At 43.2% G+C, this 12,679-nt stretch overlaps 2 protein-coding genes and 2 long non-coding RNA genes across 9 annotated transcripts in view; 3 read left to right on the forward strand and 1 right to left on the reverse strand.

Moving 5' to 3' along the window:
- Positions 1–12,679, reverse strand: part of LOC306818859 (solute carrier family 28 member 3-like) — a 145,764-nt gene that overhangs the window by 84,069 nt on the left and 49,016 nt on the right. The gene's annotated exons all lie outside the window — the stretch shown is intronic.
- LOC306818856 (BDNF/NT-3 growth factors receptor-like) overlaps positions 1–12,679 on the forward strand; it is a 151,517-nt gene that overhangs the window by 70,163 nt on the left and 68,675 nt on the right. The window lies entirely within an intron of this gene.
- On the forward strand, positions 134–2,139 carry LOC306818865. 3 transcript variants are annotated; one of them, XR_013778370.1, is made up of 4 exons: positions 134–357; positions 389–446; positions 620–1,849; positions 1,880–2,139. It is a non-coding gene; the product is annotated as an uncharacterized lncRNA (long non-coding RNA). The 3 variants fall into 3 exon arrangements; XR_013778371.1 differs by having other exon boundaries at positions 406–497; XR_013778372.1 differs by having other exon boundaries at positions 406–446.
- Positions 8,644–9,930, forward strand: LOC306818871. Its single transcript, XR_013778379.1, has 3 exons — positions 8,644–8,735; positions 9,640–9,735; positions 9,842–9,930. It is a non-coding gene; the product is annotated as an uncharacterized lncRNA (long non-coding RNA).

Below are 12,679 nucleotides of genomic sequence, written 5' to 3' on the forward strand. Positions count from 1 at the left end.
CTTTTATGATTTTATTTAAATTTTTGTAAACATTTTAAACGCAGTAACAACACATTTTTATTAAATTAGAAATACATTTCAAATATATTCTAAATCTATGAACAGTAATATTAAAAGTGGATTAAAGTAGGCTTTGTTGTGGTTTTTAGATTAGTGATACCACACACACACACACACACACACACACACACACACACACACACACACACACGAGCTGCTCCGTTCAAAGTCTGCGACATCCTGGAGGGACTGGTGAGGTTTGGTTCTTTTGTTTCCCGTCATTTGTTTTTGGCGCTTTTATTTTCTATCTAGTGGCTTCAAACAATATGATATATTTGATACGACAGGTAGGGACAGGTGACGGGTAGGGACAGGGGACAGGTGACAGGTGACGGGTAGGGACAGGTGACGGGTAGGGACAGGTGACAGGTAGGGACAGGTGACAGGTAGGGACAGGTGACAGTTAGGGACAGGTGACGGGTAGGGACAGGTGACAGGTAGGGACAGGTGACAGTTAGGGACAGGTGACGGGTAGGGACAGGTGACGGGTAGGGACAGGTGACGGGTAGGGACAGGTGACGGGTAGGGACAGGTGACTGGTAGGGACAGGTAGGGACAGGTATGCAGAGATACAGGAAATCGCCGTCGTCCACGCCCTTCCCAAATCATCGACTGGACGGAAAGGTGAACAAGGTTCGATGTTTTTAATTTGAATTCTTTATCCAGCGTGCTGTATTTGATTTATTTGAGCCTTTTTGTTTGTGAGTGTGTGGAGCTTCCACCTTGTGGTTTGTGCGTGTTTGGAGCCACCAGCTGATTGACACCTTCAACACACAGTGTTTGATTGAAAGTTATGGGTTGTATTTTTGAGGTTCATTATGAATGATGGAGTTCACTGTTTGTTCTTATCAGCTATATTTGACACAGTTTCTCAACTTTGTAAATTCCCCTCCTGAATGATCACACATGGGATGTTCTCAGCTGTAGAGCAACTGAACACATGTCAGAAGTGAACATACGTTCAAAGCAGACAGATTCAGTGGATCCTGCTGAGAGGTGAACACACACACACAAAGTGGATCATGTGTGTTTTGTGTGTCACATTAACTTCGTCTGCAGCTCACAAACTGTTCAAAAGAGAAAGTGAACTACCTGTGGAGGGTTTACAGTCCTGTCACCAGCTGGATCTGGGTTTGTTCTTGACAATAGATTAGCAGAGGTTATGTGCTCCCTCACACATACTGTTTCTAAAGTCTCTAAATGATGAAGTCTATTATAGAAGATGCATTGTTACACATCTTAGTTTTCCCAAGCTTGATAATGTTGATTTACTGTACAGCCCCTGCCTGACACACCCCTTCATCATGTGACTGTAACTCACTTGGTTCATGTTGTCTAACCTCTTTGTAGTTGGCCCACTGCTTCTATCTTCTTTAAAAAACAAACCAATAAATAAACTTATAATATTCCATGTGTCATCCAGCAACAATAGATCCCAGACTTTGATAAGTCAATCAGCTGTCAGCATGTTGAAATGATACCTCCTCCTCCGTACACATATCACAGCCGCCATGTTTTTGTAGATTCAATCATTTGAATTTGATTCAAAAAACAAAAGCAAACAAAGCATCGATCTAATCTAATACACAGTTCATGTTCAAATGATGGCTCGTAAATATGCCTTATTTGACTTACCTGTCGTTCTGGTGAAGTGCCTGAGGGGGGCGCTGTTTTCCCATAGATAGACTGTATCTCATGTATGTCATAGAAGGAAGTGAGCGGAGGCAGAGCCGGCTCGAGTGCGCCTCTCGTCTTCTGCGTGTCGGTACCGGTATCCGACAAACACATTGTGGAGCCTCATCAGATATTTACCGTAGAGAAACCCGTGGACATAGTAAGCACGTCTATTAAATGCAGATATTTACACGGCCTCGGTCAAGCCGTGCAATCCTTTCAAGGCCGTGGTTTTTTTAAAATAGTGCAAAAAGCGGTTTGAAGGTTCAGCAAAGACTGAATGACATGTTTTAATCTTCTAAGAAATGATGGCTCTCTTTTATTGAATCTGGATTCTCATGGATCCGATTAAGAAGCCTGAACTTGACCAAAAGAAGCACATGCTCCTCCAGTCCTTTCTCTCTTACACACACACACACACACACACACACACACGCAGAGAGAGAGAGAGCACACCTTTAAGCTTTACATCTTTAAAGTTTATATTTCTGTTAATTATATGTAGTAATCTGTAGTAGGCTTTATTATGATGATAATCATCATACTGTTTCATTTATGATGATCTTAACTCTGTGTTTTCCTCAGGCCCGTTAATATGAAGGATGCATTCATGCAAAAATAACCATGTAAGCTTTATTTTTATTTGACACTATTATAGGTCTATTTTAGCTCCCTCAGATAACAACACGAGTCACGTGGTCTTGATTAAAAAAAACAAGGTTTATTTAGTCCTGCAGACCAACCGGTGAGAACTGGGATTAAGAAAGCAGAGAGGAAAAAAGACTGAGTGCGTTTACATGGATTCATGAGCCTGATCCCGGTTTGGATCATATATGACGTTTACATGTGAAACCTGCTTATTCATATCCCTGTATACATGATCAATAATAGTATCCTGATTGATCATGATGTTTATTTTTCACAACACAAACCGCGGACATTTAGAAATCTGAGAAACATTTCAACACTGTGGCTTATAAATAAGAAATTAAATCTGAACAAAAATATCCCTTTAATTGACCCCTTTATTAATCCAAAATAAAGTCAAAGTCCCAAACAAACGAAATATTCAAAATGATGTGTGAAAGTTCAGTTGAAATGATATTTTTAGTCCACAGAAAAAGAAGGAAGACATCCACCAACGAGGCCGTTTGCTCCTCCAAAACAAACTTTATCTGTGTCCAAAAGAAAAGTTCAACTTTAAATCTCCTTAAATACATCTTTTCACTGAATTAGAATCAAACCCTATATATGGATGAGCTTTATGTGTCATTTTATTCTTTGGGTTTTTTTTATTAAGGCCAGGGCTGTTCACTCGTTTGCTCAATAAAAAAGTGCAAATGCATTAAAATTTCCTTTTCAAAAATCATCTTGACATAAAAAAAACCCATCATTAATGTCGTCATAGCAACAAAACAAAAACATTCACACGAGCACAAAACCCAAAATGAAGTGTGTGTTTGCAAACAGCTGATATTAAATCAGACACAAGAAACAGACATGAAGACAGCAGTCAGAGGTACAAAGATATAAAACATGTTTTTCATTTTTTAAGTCTTTGTCTTTTTTTCAGTCTGTCACAGATGGTGACACAGGCCTTTTCTATACGTTTTCTCAGTCTATAAACGTCTGATATAGACGTCCCCCCCCCGACGGCCCCGCTGGAGTAGCTGTATCCCTCCTCTCCACAGCAACAACTGGAGTTCCCCACACTGTCACCAGTGCAGAGACGTCCTCCGCGGGCGGGGCTCCGCCTGGAGCCTCAGCAGCAGCCGGTAGATCTCCTCCCGAAGCTGCCGCTTCCACGATCGGCTGGCCTCTCCCCGGAACGGTTGCATCCGCGATCGGCTCCGCGATCGGCTGGCCTCCTCCCGGAAGTGTAACGTCGGTGGTCAGGGGGTCTCCACCCTGCACGGCAGCATCCACGTCCTCCGGACCCACCCGCGCGCCTGTCCGCGGAGTGGCAGCGCGCCGCGCTCCGCCCTCCTCCGGGCAGGAGCGGATCAGGTGCTCCTCTGCCCCACAACCAAAACACTTCATGGACTCAGATGTCACAAAAAGAACATAATTAAACCCGTCGATCTTGAAAGTAAAAGACAGGCTCAGATCAGTTTTTTTGTCCTTTAAAATCATGAACACCTGTCTTCTGTGACACACTACATGTTTCAGTCTTGGGGATTTACACCCGAGGGACACCATTTTGATCGGTGACACCAGTTGTCAATATCGTGACAGTTCTTTCCTCAGCAGGTCGTTTTTAATAAACGGGGAGCGTTAGAGATCGTGATTCTTGTGGCCGGATTAAAAAGAGGGGAAACAGGAGTGAAGGTGCCACGTATGATCACCCCCTTCTCCACCACCTCACCAACCTTCTCTGTGCTGTCCAAAAACAAAACTTCACGCTGTCACATCCGACCAGCTCTCCCACAGCCAGCCCGGCCTCCTCCAGCGAGCACTGCACCGCGGGGAGAAGCTTCACCGCATGCCGGCGAGTCAGCTTCTCAAAGTCCGCCGGTGCAGCTTCCGCCACCGGCATTGTGCTGCACGGAGCACGCTGCCCCAACAAACAATTACACACACACACACACACACACACACACACACACACAACACACACACACACACACACACACACACACACACACACACACAAACACAGTGCTTTACACACCAACAGATACACACACACTTCATAAACACACTCACACCAAAAAACAAGCTCCACTCTCAGCTCCACTCACACACCGCCATCTCCAACAGAGAGAGAGAGAGAGAGAGAGAGAGAGAGAGAGAGAGAGAGAGAGACAGGTGAGAGAGAGAGAGAGAGGGAGAGAGAGAGACAGGTGAGAGAGAGAGAAGGAGAGAGAGAGAGAGAGAGAGAGAGAGAGAGAGAGAGACAGGTGAGAGAGAGAGAGAGAGAGAGAGGGAGAGAGAGAGACAGGTGAGAGAGAGAAGAGAGAGAGAGAGAGAGAGACAGGTGAGAGAGAGAGAGAGAGAGGGAGAGAGAGAGACAGGTGAGAGAGAGAGAAGGAGAGAGAGAGAGAGAGAGAGAGAGAGAGCGAGAGAGAAACAGACAGGGAGAGAGAGAGAGAGAGAGAGAGAGAGAGAGAGAAACAGGTGAGAGAGAGAGAGACACAGACAGAGAGAGAGAGAGGCAGAGAGATAGGAGGGAGATCATTTTGTGGGAGTTTTCTGTTGACAGTTGGAGTATGAGCTCTCTCAGGAGCAGCTCTGATCACAGCTGTGGCCTGTCGAGTGCAGAGCGAAGGCCAGCACTGAGTCTCCATGTCTGATAGTGACAGATTCTGTGTGTGTGCGATTCACACACCACACGTCCCTGTGTTTCTAACTTATACTTTCAACTTGTGTGTTGATGTCGCACCTTCTGAGAAATACGACTGTTACAATTGGGGGGGATTTTTTTACGCCCTTATTTTTGGCACCTTCAAACTCTCATGTTTTCTCCCAGCGGAGGAGTTTTAGTTTTAATAATATTTGCGTCGATTTTCCAAACATCTGTAAACATGAGTTAGGATTATCTGTACGGCAGCTTTACAACATTAAAGATCACAAAGTGCTTCAAATCACCAAATCCAAAGAACCTTCACGCTGAAATCTGTCCTGTAACCATGGCAACCAGCTACACCACCACTCGTGGCTGTTGCAAAACATTTGATTTAACAAGAAATCTAAAACGCTCCATGTTCATTCGAAGTATGTTGAAAGTGAGCCGAGCCGTTTTTATACCTGCTCCAAAAAGCAAAATGAAAGTGTCCGAGTCGACGTGTTTCAGGACCGTCGGGGTTTCTGCATCAAAACACGCTGCAAACAGCATTTCATGTTTCTAATAAAACAATCGTGATGTTGTCAACGTGGATTTTAGTGTCATATCATCGTTACTGTCACCGTTTTTAACATTTAACCTTTTTGCCTTGCTTGACTTCACATCTGATTCTTCTGCAGCCAAAAACATTTTCACTTGATTCAAAACACGGCCGACTTTTAGAGCGTCTGCCGTTGATGAGAAAAGCCGTGCTTGAACGGCATTGACACATTATGGAACCAAATACAAGTCATGCTGAACGTTACTTTGTGCGATCACAGGTCGACAGCGTATCCTGCAGGGAATCCGAAGAAGGAAACAGAAAGAGAAAAGAGTCTGGCGTTAGAGACACTCCGGAGCTTCAGGGGGGTTTAAGGGACACTGGAGGACAATCTGTGTTTGTCTTTTATTTTGCCTTGTAGGTTTGAATTCATTAATTTATTTTAGTAAATTAAATTTAGAAATGAAGCAGACGATCATTGATGTCCAGGTTTGGAACTGAAATGAAATGGATTTACTAACTCAAAGCTCGGTGGAATCCAAACCATCAACCCCGACATCCAGCTGTGAAGCGTCCACGCGCTCTTAGAAAGAGACGACAGAGAGTCGAGGCCATCGAACATTTCCAGATCAAAGTCGTACATTTAGAAGATTAAATGATAATCTTACAACTTCAATCTGGAGATCTCAGATTTGTTCCTCTTAATGTGTCATTAAATCTCAGTCGTAGAAAAGGGAAGAAATATGGAGTCATGATTTAACTTTCTCTTTACTGTATGAAATCAACAACGTAAAGTAGGATTAGTGTGATTCCTAAACTGAAACATGTCCTTTCTCGTCAATGAATCCTTTATTCAAAGAACGATGCCACAAGTTGTTTCCTTTTTTCATTATTTAAAAACAGACTAATCTGTTTCCTGTCTTAACATGACCACCATCACCTCACAGTGCGGCAATCATCAAGCAAAAGCATTCACAATAAAGGTCTTCTTCCTTATTCAGAGCTCCTGACTCTTTCTGTTCAGGTGTTAAAAAAATGGTGAAATTGTGACTTCAACACACACACACACACACACACACACACACACACAATCACACACACACACACACAATCACACACACACAATCACACACACACACACACACACACACACACACACACACAAACACACACACACACACAATCACACACACACACACAAACACACACACACACACACACACACACACACACAATTCAGACTGCTTTAGGAACATGTAGTCTCAATTTCTGCGATTGGCTAATCAGTGGAAATAGTTACACAGTTATTTTCTTGGGGTGGAGACATCTTCTCTTCAGGTGAACTCAGTGTCATCATGTGTGTGAAGTGTGTTGTTGTAAATCCACTCTGATCCTGTGTTTGATCATGTCTATAAACCCCTCTATTTCAGCCCTGCTCAGAACAGGCTGTTTCTGTGTCTGTAGCTTTAAATATGTAAATGAGCCGTGTCTGACCACGCCCCCTCTCTGGAAGGGCTCGGGTGTACTCGCTGCTTTCTGGCTCCATGTCCTATTGTTTACGGTGAGAAGGCAGACTCAGAGGGCAGAACAAACACCTAGCTGTGGGAGTGTCACCCACCTGGGGGAGGGGCTACTGCCCTTTGTGATGTCATGAAGGGAACATCTCCAAACGGCCTGTTTGAGCACTGACCTACAGACCCAGCCTGCTTTGTCTGTCAGAACTATAACTGTAAAGAAACGCTCCTCGAGTTCAAAGTTTAGCATCCATCTCTAGCAGGTGCACCCTGTAGATCTATTCACTCTCATGGTCCAGCACGGCCCAACGGGAATTTTCCTGTTTTTCCAGTTTAGCCACTCTGGATGTGTGCACGTTACACAAGACTCAATGTGACAACGTGCTCACTGAACACAATCTGTGAGGGACTTACAGCTCTGTTAGTGGAACCAGCACCATCTTTTAGTGGTTTAAAAAGCTTTGAAAAGATACCGAACCATCTCCATGTTCAAGAGGAAACAAACAAACGTGAGATGTCAGGCTTCGGCTTTCTTTTCAACAAGCTGCTGCAGGAGGCAAAGACACGTGCAAAGGTAACCAACCAACAAACACATGTACTTCACATTAATAAAGGGAGTTATCCACAGACCACAGCTGGCCATCCTAACAGACCATGATATTGAACAAAAAATCTGCCCTTATCTGCTAATTTACTTTGGCACAAGGTCGTACAGTGATCTTATTTGATTTTTTCTGGGTTTTTTTTAAAGAAGGATCAGGAAGTAGAATTACATTACATGCATTCAACAAGTCTTAAAAGCAGACACCACTCTCTCGCTCTCTCGCTCTCGAAGCACCTGAAGCAGAGTTTTTTTTTCACAAGAGGGTGCGTGTTAAGCGCAGAAAGAAACAGGCAGAGTAGGCTAGGCTGTGACTCAGTACTGTTTAAAAGTAAAAGCCTTCTAGTGCCTTGTGCTTTGAATGGTAACAATTTTTGCTTCTAAAAAAAAAAATCACTGTGGTCCATTTTCCCTCATTCTAATGTTTTTATAGCTTGTATTTAAAGAGGAGTATTTCCTGGTGGGCTGGTTGTAAGAAGTGGAATGAAAAGCAGCGCTCACCTGGAGAGGGACGTAGATGAATCCTAAGTGAATGAAATGTGAGGAGCCTGGATAGATAGATAGATAGATAGATAGATAGATAGATAGATAAATAGATAGATAGATAAATAGATAGAAGGTTTTCTGTGCATTCTTCTTCTGCAGTTCAAGTATGCAGCCTAATTAGTGTTTCTGTTTCTTGGCGTCAGTAAACATCTTAATGACTCCGGAGGTTTCTGAAATGAGACAGTTATGCAAACCAGAATCACAGCTTAAATTGAGCACATCGAAATGAAACAATCGGGCTGTAAAGTCAGGATGCTGTGAGCCTTTTGAGTCGCCCGAGGCACTCTGAGCCTCCCCGAGCTTTTAAAAATGATGACCCTGAGTGTCCTCACCTGTCTCCTTAGTCTCACCTGTGTCTGATTACCTCATGTCTCTTTAGTCTCTGTGTTTTCCCTGAGTCTCTTGTCCGTTGTCGTGGCCTGTTGTTTCTTCTGTGTTTCTTCTCGTGGATTTTTGTTGGATTTTCTTTGTTTTTGCTCGAGTTGCTTTTCAGAACGTTTTGGATTTATTAATTCAGTAAGTTTTTGTTTTGTCTTTTGTTTTATACATTTTTATTCTGCACTTGGGTCCTCCTCCCTGTTTCCTACCTGCAAATGTGACACAATGCAGTCATGGGGGAAGAATGTTTTCTGCAGCGAGTAGTCTTTCTAAAGTTACTGTGCAGACATTTACAACCGTTCTCTGCTGGTCTCCTGCCTTTTTGGTTAAACACGTTGATGTTGAATACAGCAAAATAAAACTGCACTGGCAGTGTTCTTTTCATAGGTGCACTTGTGGAAACTTTGCAGCAAGAAGACTATCTGCTGCAAGAACATGTTAAAGGCAGAGGCGGAGCTAGAGGGGAGGCTGGGGTAGCACTTGACCCCCCTGAAATCTGATTGGACCCCCCAAGTTCCCCCCCCCCAGATGATTGACATCTGGAGAGTTGTCAATCTCGTTGCTGGATGATTTGAATGAACAAGCGGCTGCGAAAGAGAAGAAGAATAAAGTCATGGACAGTGTCTGAAGTTAATCTGCATGGGTATCAAGCTCACGTTAAGCAGCAGCCAGAATTACATGTGTAGCGTTGGAGGTTAATGTGGAGCAGCTGTTGGCGGCTTCCATCTCATTTACAGCTTAGGACATATTTACATGTTTCTCTGATTTTTAAAGGAAACGAGCAGACAAATAGTTAAGGTGAAGGGGGTGGGGGTGGTTTATCCTTCATGTCCTTTATTATGTCTCTATACTGTTGGAATATATTATATTATATATAACTGAAAATAAAGTACATTGAAAATGTAACGTGAAGATGGTAGCGAGCCTGTCAACTAGCAATAAAATGTTGAATGGTGAACTGACATGCTTGAAGTGGGGATTTAATAACATTGTGCTAGTGATGCTAGGAGTAACAGGACTGGCTTATTTTTCATCGGGTCAGTCGAGGATGAAAAGACAAGATGCATGACTTCTTTTTAAAGAAGAAAACAGAGCTCCTCAGCAGTCCTGGCAGCTTCCATCCAGGGATCATCAGCAGGTCAGAGCATCTACAGAAGCAGTCACATGCTCAGTTCAGTATTCTAGTTGAGCATTAGATATTTTTTGTGTTGTTTAGATTGCACTTATATTTTTATTCAATGTAGTTCCACGACACGGAGGCCTCGGATTCAGCTGAGCATGTTGGAGAGTCTGAAGAGCCGGACCTGGAGCCAGCTGGATCCAGCACTGCTTTTGCTTGTCAAAGAGGACCAGGTCTACTTACCTGAAAGTTACTCACTTGCTGCAGTTATCACCCAATCATCTTCTGGATCCCTTAACTGTGTTTCTATGATCATTTTATTTGTATTCCAGATATTTCAAGATGCAAAGAAGAGGGTCCAGTTCAGCAGTGTCTGACATAATTCCCCAGAACTCGGCATGAATCAAGGTAAAAAATGATTTTGTAAATAAATGTGATGCAAATTAAACTGCAATGATACACAAATCTCACCTCTTGTGTGCTTCGTATGTACATTTCAACATTAAGAGACTCAGATTGCAATTCACAAATTCATAGTCATAGTCTGTGGACCCCCTGAAATAATAACCTTGGCCACCCCAGGGATAAAAGTCTAGTTCTGCCACTGATTACAGGTAATTTAAAGATTTATTTTTGGCCTTTTTGCCTTTATTGATAGAGTCAGGGGGCAGTGGATGGAGTCGGCAGGGGGGAGAGAGTGGGGAGAGACATGCGGGAAGGAGGCCACAGGCCGGACGCGAACCCGGGCCACCCGCGCGAGGAGCAAAGCCTCGCAACATGGTACGCGCGCGCATGCTGCCGCTGCACTATCGGCGCCCCCATTACAGGTAATTTAAATAATTGGTGATCATTATCTGCTACCCTTACTCACTTACCTTGTCAGATTGTAAAGGCTACAAGAAGAATAGAGCAGCTGGAAGTAGTGAGCCTGAGCGTGTTCTACCTGCAGAATGCATTCATTATATATAGAGCAGACTATGGACGCCTACAGCTAATACACCAGTAAGGTGTGCAGACTGAACATTCATGTTTTTAACTCTGATGAATAAAGAATCATATCCATTATCATCCATTGGAATGAAATATCTACATAGATGTATAGAGGCCCATTTCCAGCAACCTTCACTCTGGTGATCTAATGATGCATTGTGTTTGCTAATTACATTAGAAGGCTAATAGATTATTATAAAACCCTTGTGCAATGATGTTAGCACAGCTGAAAACAGTTTAGCTGGTTAGAGAAGCTATAAAACTGACCTTCCTTTGAGCTAGTTGAGGATCTGGAGCTTCACATCTGTGGGTTCGATTAAACTCTCAAAATGGCCAGAAAAAGAGAACTTTCATGTGAAACTCGACGGTCTATTCTTGTTCTTAGAAATGAAGTCTATTCCATTTGAGAGAGTGCAGATTTCCTCCAACGGTGTGTACTGCTCCCTTCAGAGAACAGACAGGCTCTAACCAGAGCAGAAAGAGGAGGAGGCCCAACTACTGAGCATGAAGACAAGTACATAAGAGTCTGTAGTCTGAGAAATAGACACCTCACAGGTCCTCAATCGACAGCTTCATTATAGTAACAACAAAACACCAGAGTCAATGTTTACAGTGAAGGTGACTCCGGGATGCTGCCTTCAGGGCAGAGGGGCAAAGAAAAAGCCATATCTGAGACTGGCCAATGAAATGAAATGATTAATATGGGCAAAAGCACACAGACATTGGATAGAGGAAGAACTGAAAGAAGTGTTACGGACAGATGAATCTAAGTTTGAGGTGTTTGGATCACACAGAAGAACAACTGAAGAGATGCTGGAAGAGTCCCTGACACCATCTGTTAAGCATGGTGGAGGTCATGTGACGCTCTGGGGTTGCTCTGGTGCTGGTAAAGTGGGAGATTTGTACAAGGTAAAAGGGATTTTCAATAAGGAAGGCTATCACTCTATTTTACAACACCATGCCATACCCTGTGGACAGAGCTAGAATTTCATCCTACAACAGGACAATGACCCAAAGCACACCTTCAAATGATGTCAGAACTATTTAGGGAAGAAGCAGGCAGCTGATATTCTATCTATTATGGAGTGGCCAGCACAGTCACCAGATCTCAACCCTATTGAGCTGTTGTGGGAGCTGCTTGACCCTAAATTACACAAGAAGTACCCAACAAGCCAATCCAACTTGTGGGAGGGGCTTCTGGAAGCATGGGGTGAAATGTCTCCAGATTATCTCAGTAAATTAACAGTCAGAAGGTCAAAGGTCAGCAGAGCTGTCAGTGCTGCACATGGAGCATTCTTCAACGAAAGCAATGTTTGAGGGAGAAAATTATTATTTCAAATAACTATTTCTAACATTGTCAATGTCTTGACTATATATATATATATATATATATATATATATATATATATATATATATGTATTAGATAACATCAGTAAAGTTACTCCCGTTACATTAGCTCTGTCACAAGTCTGTGACAGAGTCAGCAGGATCTTTTGTGGTGTCTGGCACTTCTGTGAGCTGCCTTCCACAGGGTCGTCTTCTTCCTCCTCAGGCTCCAAGCCCGGTCTCTGTAGAGGCCTCGTCTCTGGAAGTTTCTGCGAGCCTTTGCTACAGGGACTTGGGTTGGGAACCGGAGGGTTGCCGGTTCAAGTCCGGAAATTGGTTTGGTAACTGGAGAGGTGCTAGTCCACTTCCTGAGCACTACCTGAGCAAGTCACCGAACCCCAAAAACTGCTCTGGACCTCACTCTGAGACTTCTCCATTAATGCATGTCACTAGGATCCCGTTTGTGCACGAGTGTGTATCTCAGCCTATGTGTGTGTTCATTAGACAGAGTGTAAAACTGAATTTCCCCTTGTGGGATTAATAAAATATAAATTATAAAAGCAGACATGATGTGTTATTTGTTGTGTCAACTTATAAACATAATGAAAATGTTTGTCAACATACCCATGCTCTTGTAGTGAGGTT

Source organism: Symphodus melops (assembly GCF_947650265.1).
Source record: "Symphodus melops genome assembly, chromosome: 23".
Classification (NCBI taxonomy): Eukaryota; Metazoa; Chordata; class Actinopteri; order Labriformes; family Labridae; genus Symphodus; species Symphodus melops.